This window comes from Erpetoichthys calabaricus, chromosome 12, assembly GCF_900747795.2.
Source record: "Erpetoichthys calabaricus chromosome 12, fErpCal1.3, whole genome shotgun sequence".
In the NCBI taxonomy this organism is placed as follows: Eukaryota; Metazoa; Chordata; class Cladistia; order Polypteriformes; family Polypteridae; genus Erpetoichthys; species Erpetoichthys calabaricus.
The window spans coordinates 105,569,490-105,583,954 of record NC_041405.2 but is presented as its reverse complement, the minus strand read 5'-3'; positions in this window follow the sequence as shown (position 1 = coordinate 105,583,954).

Sequence of the window (14,465 nt, the reverse complement as noted above, 5' to 3'; positions counted from 1 at the left end):
CTTCCTGTCACGTGACCATGACGTACTCCCGGGTTATAGGGCACATGCGAGCCTACGAGCCCCCCTACAGCGACGCCTGGTGGCCCCCAAGGTATCCAGCAGGGCTGTGTATAAAAACTACATAGTCCATGAGGCCCTGCTGGAACTCGGGGCATGTCCATGCTGCTGGGAGAGCTCCTCCTAGCGGCCTGGGGATGAGGGCCGGAGAAATAAGCCGTCAATCCACCACAATATATATACAGATAGATAGATAGATAGATAGATAGATAGATAGATAGATAGATAGATAGATAGATAGATAGATAGATAGATAGATAGATAGATAGATAGATAGATAGATAGATAGATACTTTATTAATCCCCAAGGGGAAATTCACATAGTATATATGTATTACAGCATTACAGTATATATATATATATATATAGAGAGAGAAAGAGAAAGAGAAATTGAGATATATACAGTAAGTATATATGACCATATATATGTTAATCTGCGTGTATTATCTTCTGGTTGTTTTTTTTTATTTTGGACAATATTGCTCTCATGCTTTTTGAGTTGCATAACTTTTCTTCTGTATTATTGCTTGCATCTTTCAAGTCTGTTTTACTATCTTTTCCTTTCTTCTAATATTGGGAACCACCAGGTTAAAAGGTGGCAAATTTGCCACAGATGTAAATTCATGGGAAATAACAGTCCACAGCAAAAATTGATGGCCTTAGTTCATTCTGTTAACCCACTGCCTGGCATAACACTTGCTCCCAGCTGTGTATAATTGCCCTCATGTGATTGAGCTCTTAATGGCATTTCCTGGATTGATTTGGAAGTGCTTCAAGTTATATCAGGACAATCGTAAGCTGATCTAGACTCTACTTCCATTCTTTTGGGCACTACCTCGATTATTATTTACAAGATTTTAGAGGATTTATGGATAATTTCATAAACAGAGTTTTTTAAAAGAAAAACAAATATCTAGAATTAATACTTAAGACACCTTAGCCCTAATATTCAATGTTTTTATTAATTACAGTTTCAGATTTCTATTCTTCCTCTTAGCTTGGGATAGTAAATGTTGTTCTTTTTGACACTTCTCCTGTTTATTTAATATCATGTTGATCACTCTGTGTATTAACAATGTAATTATTCAATAAACTTTATTTATTCTTTAGAATCTTATTTTGGTTGATAATTTTAATGTTGCTATTAAAACATGTTAGGTGTTTTTTTTTCTACCTTATAGAAATAGCTACTCTACAAAATTAATTATATAAAAGTGAAATTTATGAGCTTCCAATTGATAATAATTCCCACACGTTTACACACATCAGCTACTATCTGGTAGGGTTTTAAACTATTAATCATCTTGTGATTAGAGTCTGGCTGATGCCATAGCTACACAAGAACTATTTCAGTACCGAGGAGCTGAGGTGTACTATGATTTAAAAGTCTTCACTTTTGAAACTTGTTGCAATGATAGACTACATCTCTTGGTTTTTTGTAATATGAAGACTTCAAACAATGGCCACTTAGGTAGGTCTATTAGCATAACTCTGCTTCTAAACTTGACTTTTACACACAGTTTGAAGCGGAGACTCTAGCAAGGTTGTTTGTGGGGGGAAACATTATGAGAAAACTGTGTAAATGAAAAAAAGGCACCTATTAAGACAGTTTTGAACCCTAAAAATCAGACGCCAGTTCTGGCTTAAAACCCTAAACTTGAAGAAAGTTTAAGTAATTGCAGCATTTCTTTACAAGAACATTTTCTTGGTGTGTTTTAGGCTATGTTCAGTTCAGGGTTAATGCCGTTCAAGTGATGGAGCAAAGTGATTACTGGATACAAAGCATGCTCCTAATAAGTGCTACATAAGAGCATCAGGGGCAATTTACACCTGTGCTTCATAAAAATGAAATTATCTCAAACAGTGTCATATTAGAAGCCTGTCCTTGCTCATAGAGACTGTCTAACATGGATTAACACAGATGCTTGTCACTTTTGGTAAGCTTTGGAAAACTCTACATGTTGTTTGACAGCTTGCTTACCAGCCATTCTTAAGACAGTTTAGCAAAACTCATAAGAAGCCACAGCAAACACAGAGTAGTCACTGAGCCCAACGTTGCTGTGTCATTTGACTTCTGTACCCTCTTCCTTAAAAAAATATAAATCTTAACTGACAAATCCCTCGACTGAATAAGGTGCCAAATAACTCATCACTATCTTCCTTTGTTTTATAACAATATTTGCTACAGGATTGCATTTATAAGTGAAAAATATCACTAAAATTAAGTCGTAAGGAAACATTCAAATCTGTTTTGATAAGTTAGCACACCATTTGTATGGGGAGAACTTTAACCCACCTACCTTAAGACAATTAAAAGAGAATGCTCTATTTTACATTGACTCAGGTCTCTTTCTAGTGGTCTATATTATCCCCCAAACTAAGATAATCCTTTATAATAGACAACATGGGTTGGCTGGCATCCCAGCTGGGATGGATGATTCCTTACTTTTCCAGAAGGCCTTTTTAACAAAATGATGTGGGTGGACGGTCATCCCAACTGGGTTGCTTAGTTATACCTTTCCCAATCGGCAGGGCGTTATAATGAACAGACAGAGGGAGACTGATCCTAGGGCCATATCCTCCCTCAGTACACTGGGGGGTGACATTCGTCTGGCATGCTTCCTGTTCAGACATTAACAAGGCTGCATGGTAGTTAGGGTTCATTTATACTTCACACTCAGAACGTTTACGCGCACGTGCATGCATCATGGCTGTCACATGTTCCCAGTGTTCATTTGATGCGTCCTCTGAGCATATCCTCAGAAATTAATGTAACACGTGCGCAAGTTGCAGTACCAGCAAAAAATCGGGGGGTGTAGTGTGATAAAAGCCAGAATGTGACATCAGAGTCTCTGGTTACTATCTACGTGTGACAGAAAGCCAAATTGAGGATCCTCCAGGATCGATGTGTGCGCTTCGATGTTTGATGAATGGTTCGATGTGGTGAAGCAAAATGCCGACATACAAATGCATTCGTGGTCCTTTTATATTCAGGCGTCGCATATTCCCCATCGTAATGACACGATACATTTTATAGGTCTTACATACCATTTTCTGTACCATCTTTTTTTTTTTGCACCGTCACAACAGAATCAGAATGTACGGCAGCGTATTTGAGCCACAGAGAAAAAAATGAAGGACATGGTGAAAAGTTTTTTTGTGATTAAAGTGGAAATTTCAACTTTAATCTCGAAATATCCACTTTAACCTTGTAGTTTACTTTATCATTAAAATAGACTTTCATAAACATCATCATAAAACTGATCCAGTTGTTAATCGCTACAAGCTTCTGGGGCTTCCTCCTGACCTGACAACAACAATCGCCACACAGAACACATTACATTTATGATATTCCAGCTCTCTGCACATTTAGAATCCTTAGATGTATACTTGATATCACTTTCAAGATGAAATGCACTAAAGTATGTATGTTACATTTTACAGATAAGTGCTTGCAGGAATGGGAGCATCCCTGGATTGATGGATTTAATCATTAATCATCCTTTTCAGAGATATTGCAGCAAGGTGTCATCAGAATTCAATGGGAGATTCACAACACAGCGAAGCCGAACCTGTTTTTTTTTCCTTTTCTGCCATTTAGATGAGAAGACAAGTGGCCATATGATAGTATACAGTTATGTTTAAGGTGTGTAAGGAACTGCTTGAAATTAACCCTTTAAATTCAGCCTCATTTTTGGCCCTTTTATGATACTTTGATTTAACTGGGTATAACTTTATCATCCTTCATTAAATATTCATGTTCTGCCCCTCAAAATAAAGATCAGACATTTCTCTTTCAGAATTAGTTATGTTGTACACTATGTTACAGCAGAATAAGTTACAAAATTCAGAAACAGTTTAACAAAAAAAAATGCAGTTTGAAAGTTATTATTTCCATATGTGTTAGAATAAGCTTGAAAACACTATAAAAGGGAATATGTAAGGAACACCCAGAAAAAAATGTTATGAGATACCTACAAGTATTGTCTAATTTTACAGTTTTTTTTTAACTGTTTCTTCACTTTTACCATTTTCAACTAAGGATCCATAGTTTTCAATACACAATATGTTTCATTTTGAACGGCAGATCTTACTCTGTCAGAATATAAATAGATGGTACAGAAATTATACTGTATCATCATTAACTGCAAGTTTCAAAAACATCTTTACAAAAAAAAATTTTGAAATATTGAAAATTAGAAAGTGGAATGTGCTGTTTTTTGAAAGTTTAAACACCTCTCTCATTTAGCACCTCTTACCTCTTTTTGATCTCCATGCTTCCATTAGGTCAGATTATCTCAAGGCATAATGTGAGCTACCACAGCAATGAAGAACTGTATTTATCAATAGCACCTGATGACCCCGACTCTGTTGATTCACTGACACTATGTCTTATTTGTGTTTCTGAATGGATGAGTAGTAATTTTCACAAACTAAATAAGGAGATATCGGAAATCTTAGTGATTGGCAGAAATGGATATAATGAGGTTATTTCAAATAAACTTGAGCCATTAGGCTTAAAAGTTAAGACAGAGGTAATGAATGTAGGGGTGATTATTGACCTAAATTTTAAATCACATATTAATCAGATTACTATGATGGCATTTTTTCACTTAAGAAATACAGCAAAAGTTAGATCCCTTATAACTTTGCAAGATGCTGAAAAATTAGTTCACTCTTTTATTTTTAGTCAACTAGATTACTAAAACACACTCTTCTCAGGACTTCCCAAAAAAGACATCAATCGATTGCAACTAATACAGAATGCAGCTGCTAGAATCTTAACTTGGAAAAGAAAATCCAAGCACATCTCTCCAGTTTTGATGTCATTCCAATGGTTACCTGTGCCACTTAGAATGGACTTTAAAATACTGCTTATAGTTTATAAAGCCTTAAATAATATCGCTCCATCCTGTATTTTAGAATGCCTTTCACCTTACACTCCAAATCATAACCTTAGATTTTCAAATGAGTGTCTGCTTATAATTCCAAGAGCTAAACTTAGAAGACGTGGTGAGGCAGCCTTCTGCTGTTATTCACCTAAAATCTGGAATAGCTTGCCGACAGAAATTCGCCAGGCTAATACAGTGGAGTACTTTAAAAAAAACTGCTAAAAACCCATTACTTTAACATGGCTTTCTCATAGCTTCATTTTAGTGTAAGCCTGATAATCTGTATGTGCATTTAATTATCTTTTTTTTTCATGGCTCCAAAATCCACACTAACCCCTACTTTCTCTGCTGTTCTTTGTCCAGTTTTCTGTAATGGCGATCTGCGCCACCACCACCCGATCAAAGCACTGTGCAGTCCATACATTGATGGATTGAAGGCCAGAGATCCACATGACTATCATCGTCTAATTCTTCTATGTAAAGCCTGAAAACCATGAGGACTGATTGAGATAATTTATGTTGGGTAGAATGCCTAATGGGGGCTGGGTGGTCTTGTGGCCTCGGAACCCCTGCAGATTTTGTTTTTTTTTTCTCCAGCCCTCTGGAGTTTTTTTTTTTTTTGTGATTTTTCTGTCCTCCCTAGCCATTGTACCCTACTTTATTCTTTGTTAAGTAGTATTGCCTATTTTTTTATTTATTTATTTTTCTTCATCTTGTAAAGCAATTTGAGCTACATCACTTGTATGAAAACGTGCTATATAAATAAATGTTGATGTTGTTAGCAGATAATAGTCTCTATCAAATTGTATGTAATTCAATCAGGAGATTCAAGAAAGCTGGAGACAGGGGTGCAATTTCTGGTGTAATCTTGCCATCTTTGAGGGAAGAAAGAAAAATGTTGCATCATGGTATTGGGGAAGGCAATATGATATTTTAATGGCAAAACATTGTTAATTATGGCAGTGAGTAGATGAATGGTTTATTGAGTTTTTTTTTATTGTTCAGTCCCATGGGTGGGTCCAAAAAATAGGGCTAAGTATCCATCCATCCATTATCCAACCCGCTATATCCTAACTACAGGGTCACGGGGGTCTGCTGGAGCCAATCCCAGCCAACACAGGGCGTAAGGCAGGAAACAAAACCCAGGCAGGGCGCCAGCCCACCACAGGGGGCTGAGTATAATAAGTAATAAAGAATCTTAGAGTAAGATGACCAATTTTAAACAGATAGATATAGTCATGTGAAAAAGTGAGTACACCCCATGGAAATTGTTGTCTTTTTCAACATATTTGAACAGGCAAACATTAGATCTCAATTTAAACAGTGCCAACAGATAAAGGTGATATACTTGAGCAAATGATGCATAAAATGGAAAAGATGTATTCATTCTTACAATCTAAATTAACAAACATACAGATTTGTTGTGTGGAAAAAGTAAGAAGACCCCTACATTTCTCACCACTTCAAATCCACAAAGTTAGAATCAGGTGCTCTGGATTCAGTGCCAATGATAAGAACCTCCTTAGGGAGTATCCAGGTCTTATTTCATCCACAGATATCTTGGGTCTGGTGCTCTCTTTGCTATTGACATGTGTGGTGTCTTCATGCCAAGATCAAAAGCCTCCCTAAGGCCCTCAGAAAAAAGGTTTTGAATTCAATGAGTCTGGCAGGAGATTTAAGAATGGTTGCTAAATCATCTACAGATAGCATAGTTTTCAAATGACATCTAATTTGTCCAGCACTGATCGGCCCAGAAAATTCAGTCAAGAGCTGACCATTTGATACCAAAAGAAGTCTGTAAGACCCCAAGAATTTCTTTGTGGCATCTGCAGGTAACGCTTACAAAAGTTGGTGTCATAGTGAATACATCTACAATCGGAAAGACATTGCATAACTTTGACTTGTATAACAGGTTCACCAGGAAAATGCCTTTGCTGTCCAAAAAGAACATTACAGTAAGACTACAGTCTGCCATTGAAGAAAACCAGGCCTTATTGTACAAGGTGCTGTACAATGTAATGCAGATGGATCAAAGATGGTGTTGTTCAGCCACAGTAATAGCAGACATGTTCGGTGCAAACCTAAGACAGCATTGCAGGATTAGAACCTCATACTTACTGTAAAGCATGGAGGGAAATGTTATGCTTTTGGATTGCTTTGCTGTCTCAGCGCTTAGATAACTTGCAGTCATCAAGTAAACTGTGAATTCTGAATCATATCAAAGTGTACTTAAGGAGAATGTGAGGCCATCTGTGTGAAAGTCGATGCTGAACCAGAAATGGTCCTTTCAACACAATAGGGAAAGCACACTAGCAAATCCACCAAGGAATGGCTCAAAAAGAAGAAAGAGAGGGTAATGGACTGGCCTAGGCAAAGCCCTGATTTGATTCTCATTGAAATGTTGTGGGTGAATTTGAAACTGGCAGTGCATGCAAGAAAAACCCAACAAACAACTTGCAACTGAAGAAATTTTGTACGGAGGAGTGGCCATTTCACTGAGTCAGTGTTAGAGACTGGTAGGCAGTTATGTAAAATGCCTACATGAAGTAATTTCTGCTAATGGGGCAATGCCAGCTCCAGAGGCCAAGGGTGTATTTACCTTTCCCCAATAGTCTACTACATCTATTGACATTTTTGTTGAATAAATGATTGACAGTGCAAATTTTGCTTGTGTTGTTATTCAAGCATGTCACCTTTATCTATAGGCATTATTTTCTTGAAACGCTACTGTTTGTCTGTTTACCCTTGAAAAAGTCCACAGTTTCTATGTGTTATGTAGTTATTTTTTCACATAACTGTAGATGCTCTTAAAATATCATAAAATGAACCCTAAACACAGACTGGAGGAATGACTGTAGAGACTGTAGAAAATAAATGTTAAAAAAATCTTCCACATTGCAATACACAATGAAATTGCCATCAGCTAACCAGGAGGAATGGCTGTCCCTTTGGCCCACATAAATCACACAAACCAATAAAACTCATCTTCCAAATTTACAGCAACATAATTTCCCTGTCACTTGAAATTTTGCCACTACCCACATCCTGACACAAAGCTCAATGGACACAGCTATTTATTCCCTGGGAAGAGACTGTTGCTAGGCCAGTTTCCAATAACCATTCCAAAAGAGTTTTACTGGCTACTGGATAGAACCTTCTCAGATTGTCAGAAACATTCTCTGTCTCCTTGCCTTTTTTTGAACCTTTGCTACCTTATTCCTCATTGGCTTTTGTAAAAACAGTAGCACTACTACAACTCAGGACAAAAGCTTCACACTAACTTGTTTAATGGGGAAAGCATGGTATAGGGAGCAATAACTACCAGCACACAGAAAAACACTTTTAAAGACATGAGATAGTGTGTTTGATGTGTGGGTGTGTTTGTCTGTGTCCTGTGGTGGGTTGGCACCCTGCCTGGGATTGGTTCCTGCCTTGTGCCCTGTGTTGGCTGGGATTGGCTCCAGAAGACCCCCGTGACCCTGTATTCGGATTTAGCGGGTTGGAAAATGGATGGATGGATAGTTTGAAGTATGTGTTATAATGCTACATTTTATTTAGCTCTGTGCACTTGAACCAACAAGACACTGTAGCCTAAAACTGCAAAAGCTAAGGCTGGAAGTTGAGACGGACAGCTTACCTAAAATATTTTGTACTGACCACAGAGGCAGATCTCGAATCTCCATGTACCAAAAGTAAGAGTAGGAAATGCAGCACTGCATTAAATGATCAGGGGCCTCATGTATGAAGAGTGCATATGCACTAAACTGTTGTGTACACCCGTTTCTACGCTCACTTCCAGATGTATAAAAACTAAACTTGGCGTAAAGTCACGCACATTTTCACAGCAGCCTCATACCATGAGTACACACTTTTCTGTTTGCTTTTGCACATTGGCGGCACCCTCTGTCAAAGCAGCACAACTACGTATTTCTGTTGCATTTCTTTTTTAGATTCACATCCATGATGCAGGCTGTATCAAATACACCAAAATTAATATTGTTTACAAATTTAAGGCACTTGATTGTAATTATTCTGTAAATATATAATGGTGCACAGGATGGCCAAACTATTCCAAATACCACAGCTGCTTTAGCGTTATTATTCTCAGTGCACCACTGAAAGTATTTTAAGCCACGAGCATCTGCATGGATTCCACTCACCTATGCCACAGTCTATTGGAACTTCTCCCATCCAGAATATGCTTCAGAGCCTTTCCAGCATGGACCTCGAGGCTCAGAAACAGTTTCATCCCAAGAGCTATAAATGTATTCAATCAGTCTATGAAGTGCTTCTGGTAGAACTGTTTGTACTTAAAATTACAATTGCCTCACTGTAAACTTGCACTACAACTGTAATACTGCACAACCAGAGCCACATTATGAATCATTTGCACTATCGGCACTGTATGTACATATATATTGTACTTATGCTTTCATATTGCATATTTTTCATTGTTTTTTATTGTATTTTTTTTTTATCAATTTATTGGAAAATAAGTTTATAGAGGAGTTGCATATTGAATCTCATTGTACCATACACTGACAATAAAGGAATTCAATTCAGTTCAATATAAGAGAATGCATTGTTCCTGCCTTGTTTTCTATGTTTACTGTGACTGGCGCAACCCTGGATGGATGGAATAATTAAACACATATAACAAAAATTTTCCAGCATTCCTTAAAAGTTTTGAAGAATCAGCATTCTAAGCTTGCAGCTGGTTTTTCATTTATTACAGACGCTTATTAAGTCGACATTTCGACTTTACTCCCGAAACAGACCTTTATTTTCTTCACTGTGTCCATTTTTTTTCTTCTTTGTGGCCCTAATACACTTCTGTATGACACTCAGATACTCGCCTTTTCACGTTGACTTTGATATCTGACCACTTCTTTTTTGAAATTCTTCCTTTTTATACATGCTTTTACCAAGACACCAATTAAAAGGGGATATTTATATTGATTTGCATATTTAAATATGCAAAATTCTGGGCGGAGTCAGGGTGGGGCTGTAGGCACATACATGTGCATTTAAATTCACATTGATTGGGATTTATAAAGGGAAAGTTCAAGGATCTTTGATTAGGCACAGTTTTACGCATCTGAATTTTTTTGTGCATATGCACATTTCTGTTTTTGTTTGTACGCCATGTTTTAGTGTGAATTATATGCACTGAATTATACAGAGGTCCTAGGTGTCCATGTGCAGCATTGTTATATGTATGATCAGCTCTCTGTTAAGGAGGTAAGCCTCCCAAGGGCCTGTGGGGATTTAATCGGGCTTGCCTTACCATTATATACATTCTCCATTAGATAAACATTTTCTAAAAATAGTTGGATGTAATTACATGATCAACAGAGAACAGTACAACATTACTTACAAGGTAATTTTTTTTTTTTTTTTACTTTTGTTTTTCAGGTTAAATGACCCGCTGAGAGCCACTCAGTTTGCCAGATGTGGTAGTTGAACTATCTGGCAGCGAGCCAGACACTTCAGCCACAATGTCATAACACAGGGCAGAGAGCTATAATTTTTTCACTTCTTCTTAATGTTTACACTACTTTTGCAACTTTCTCAAAATATGAATTATGTCCCCCTAAGTTTCTATAATCATTTTTGATTTCCTCCTTTGCTTTTTAGTCATCTCTGGCAAAGGACAGGGTACCATCAGGATGAGCTGTTTTCTCAAGGTTATAAAGTGAGTTGGTGGCTAAACTGCGATTCAAAAGAGGAACCATCTGGTTATGGAAATTTTTTGCCACTAACGAGCCCCATTGCCTTCTGCATTATTATTTAGTCATAGCAGTTTATTAGACATAAAACAAGGAAATCTTATAATACATTTGGCAAGTGTATAACAAATACTTCATTGTGCCTATCACTGAAATTTTGGTTTGTATTTTCTTCTGTATTGGTAACCAATTAAGATTAACTGCATATTATCTAATTACCACAAAATCCACTACCATTACTGACATGAAGCCACAGAAAGAAAACAGATGTTAGCAAATATCTAAATTCTTTAAACTCCTGATTTTGAATTATTTTGGAAACACTGGCAACAATGAACGTGATGAATGATAAAAATCAAGCTTTGTGAGGTGATGTGAGACAACTGGTGCAGTGGTAATGGTCAAAGTATTAGGCAGACACTTATATTCAGGTTAGCAAGTTCCTAAAGTTTAATAAGCATTATGCACTCTAACAATCTATACAATGAAAATGGAAAAAATGCAAAAACAAACCTGAATTTAGACTAGCTGAACAAGGTGAAAAATAAGTAATGGGCAGACTGAATGTCAACCTAATGGCAAATTATTACATAATCTTTAATTTGACTACACCATTTAGTATGAACACCATATAAATGTGCTTTACAGCAATACAACTTTTAATTATGGAGTATATTCAAGTAAATGAAGAATTGTCAAAATAATATAAACATCTTTGGTGAGGACAGTAGCTTAAATGTATGGTTTGCACACAGAAGTGTGACCAGAACATCATGTGTGGGTGGCCATTTGGCTTGTCTGGAGGGGCAAAAAATATCCATCCATCCATCCATCCATCCATCCCCATTTTTATAGGGGGGTCAAATAATAATAACAACATAGTTTTATATAACATATAAAAGCAAAAATTGTGGCATAAGTCATAACCTATTGTTCAATAAAATTAACAGAGGCAATGGAACTTGTATTATTATTTTTTGTGAACAAATATAGAACTACATCTACAAGGTAAATATCAATAAAGTCAAATGTATACAACATATGAGAGCAAGAACAGAAACGTGGCTTATTGTAGTCATGGGAGGCTATATAACATCAGTTTCCAGTGTTTAACCTGGATATTATCTACAGGATCAGTCTGCGGTTACTCTTGGCAAATTCTGAAATAAATTCATTCATGTCTAGATGTTCTGTGATGTTTTTCTCATGTGCCAGAATGACTAAATTTCTCTTCCTTGAATGCAGCATTGTTCGGCGGAGTGGAGTGAGAATGCGGTTCAGAGTAGAGAAAGAGCTTTCGCATGCAGCTGAAGACACACCAATGATGAGTGCTGTGATGCAGACATGGCTCTGACGTGCGGGATACTAGACGCGTGTTTGTGGAAGCCGCCACCATCTTTTTCTAGAGCTTTTTTCCAATTAGTGTAGCCGTGTTTGGTGAATATGTCCTCACGGTCCGAATTGGAAACACTAAATTTGAGGCAGGCAAAGCAAAAGCTGCCATCACGGACAACATAATATTCAAGCCATGGTCAAGACTGATACCAGCTTGCACTAAAACATCTGAGTGTCTTTCCGAATGCGCGCTTGGGATAATTAATTAAAATGGGCTGGGATGGGCTATCCATATTTAAGTCAGGCAGACCGGACTGTATATTTTGTTGAAGGCAGAGGTTTGGAGTACCCAACACGGGCACAGAGCTGGAGGATTGTGTAGGCTTATCTACATCTTTTGGAGTTTCAGTTCCCGACATGGGTGCGCTGTGCTCTGTGTTGGTAGCAGCAGTGCTGGGCTGAACCATGGAGCCAGCAGCTTGCGGAGGGACAGAGGTTGAAGATGTCTGCTTTTTAATAATCCACCTATGCATAGCCTTTGGTGTTACCAACCAGAAAATAAAAGAAGAATGGAACGTATATGCTGTTTTAATTAAAGAATGCGGTCAACAGGTTCAAAACATGCTGAAAAATGTGCGGCGAAGTGAACTGTGAGCAGCACGGTGCCGGTCTAGTGGAGGAGGCACTGACGGATACGCTCCAAATTCAAACGGGCCGATTGGAAAGCAACTCAGTTTTGAAAATCAAATGTTATTCTTCTCCAGAGTTTTCATTGGACAGACAGAGCATTTCGCAGGGTGGGGCATGGCTTGTCTCTGGGGGGGCAGTGCCCACCCCAGCCCCCCCGTGGTCATGCCTCTGTCTCAGATTAGGGGACAGCCAAAGGGTTGAATTTCAGGTTGTGAAAACACAGGAAAAAGGATTAGCAAAAAGGTACTAATGCCTTCTCTCTTTCTTTTCCATGAACCACGGAAGACTAAATGACTTTTCTTCACTTCCAGGTGACCTCACTACTGTCCCAACCTGATGACCCCACCCTGTTTCCCACCACCTTTAAATAATATTTCTTCATCCTTTCATCCTTTCTAATGTTCTGACCCATCTCCCATAGCATGATGCTGCCACCACCATGCTTCACTGTAAGCACAGTATTCTCACAAAAATAACTTATTAAAGGTTAATTACACATACTTGTAATAAATACTCATCCTTTTCCCCCTCTAGGTGAGCTTTGCCTTCTGCCTCACGACTCTGTCTCACCAAAGGAGGCTGGATGGCTCACTTTTATGTCAGTCTTGGGGGTACTTCTGTTACTGGGGCATAGCCTGGTGGAAGCACTTCTGGGTCACATGGAAAGCCTCCTGAAACAGGGAGTCCCTCTTCCTGCAGCACCCAAGGACCCCGAAAGGATTATGTCCACGCCAGTAGGGAACTGCCATCTATTATATTGGGGGAGAAACTGTTCTTGATATCCCAGCTCTCCCCTACTGTCCATTAATCTATCCCTTTGTATGATATATTGAAACAGCCCCATCACAGCCACATTATGCTTCCTTTTGGGATGGGGCCAGTGCAAAACTTACTATATATATATATATATATATATATATATATATATATATATATATATATACTGTATATATATAAACATATATATATATATATATATATATATATATATATATATATATATATATATACATACATACATATTGTGGGAATATCCCAAAAAAACAAGTCAAAAAACAAGAAAAGGTTTGGGGACCGTCCCTGTATATTGCCCTAAGACAATATATATGAAAAAACAGATCAAAAGACTTTAAATTTGCAAAGCACAATTGACAGTTTACTTTGAGAAATGGATCGTTTTTATACAAAAAGGATTATGGGAAAAGGAAGTGGTTGGCAGGAAGTGACGTTAGAAACAGGAACCAGAAGTAACGTCATCTTAGTGAGTCGGAAGTGATGTGATCTTGAAGAGCCGGAAGTGATGTCATTGAGGATGGCCGGAAGTGACGTAGTGGCTGCCATTTTGATGCCCGGAAGCGGAGGCACTTATTTTTCTTCTGGTTTTCTGTGGAAAGAAGAGATCCAGGTAAGTACCACGTGACACCCATATCTCGCGATAGTTCACTCACCTTTAGGCTCTTTGACTGCCTCCTAATTGCACGTGTGTGACAATATATATATATATATATATATATATATATATATATATATATATATATATATATATATACACGAAGGCAGTCAATAATTTATCTACCTAAGTAGAACAGAAAAGAGTTTTCAAAAAATGTGTTTTATTTTTCAATATAGTCCCCTGATAGCTCTATACACTTCATCCACATTTCCTGCAATAACCTTAAACCCCTTTGAAAAAAAATCTTCTGTTTGACCTTCAAACCAGGATGTCACAGCTGCCTTGACGTCTTCATCACTTGAAAACCGC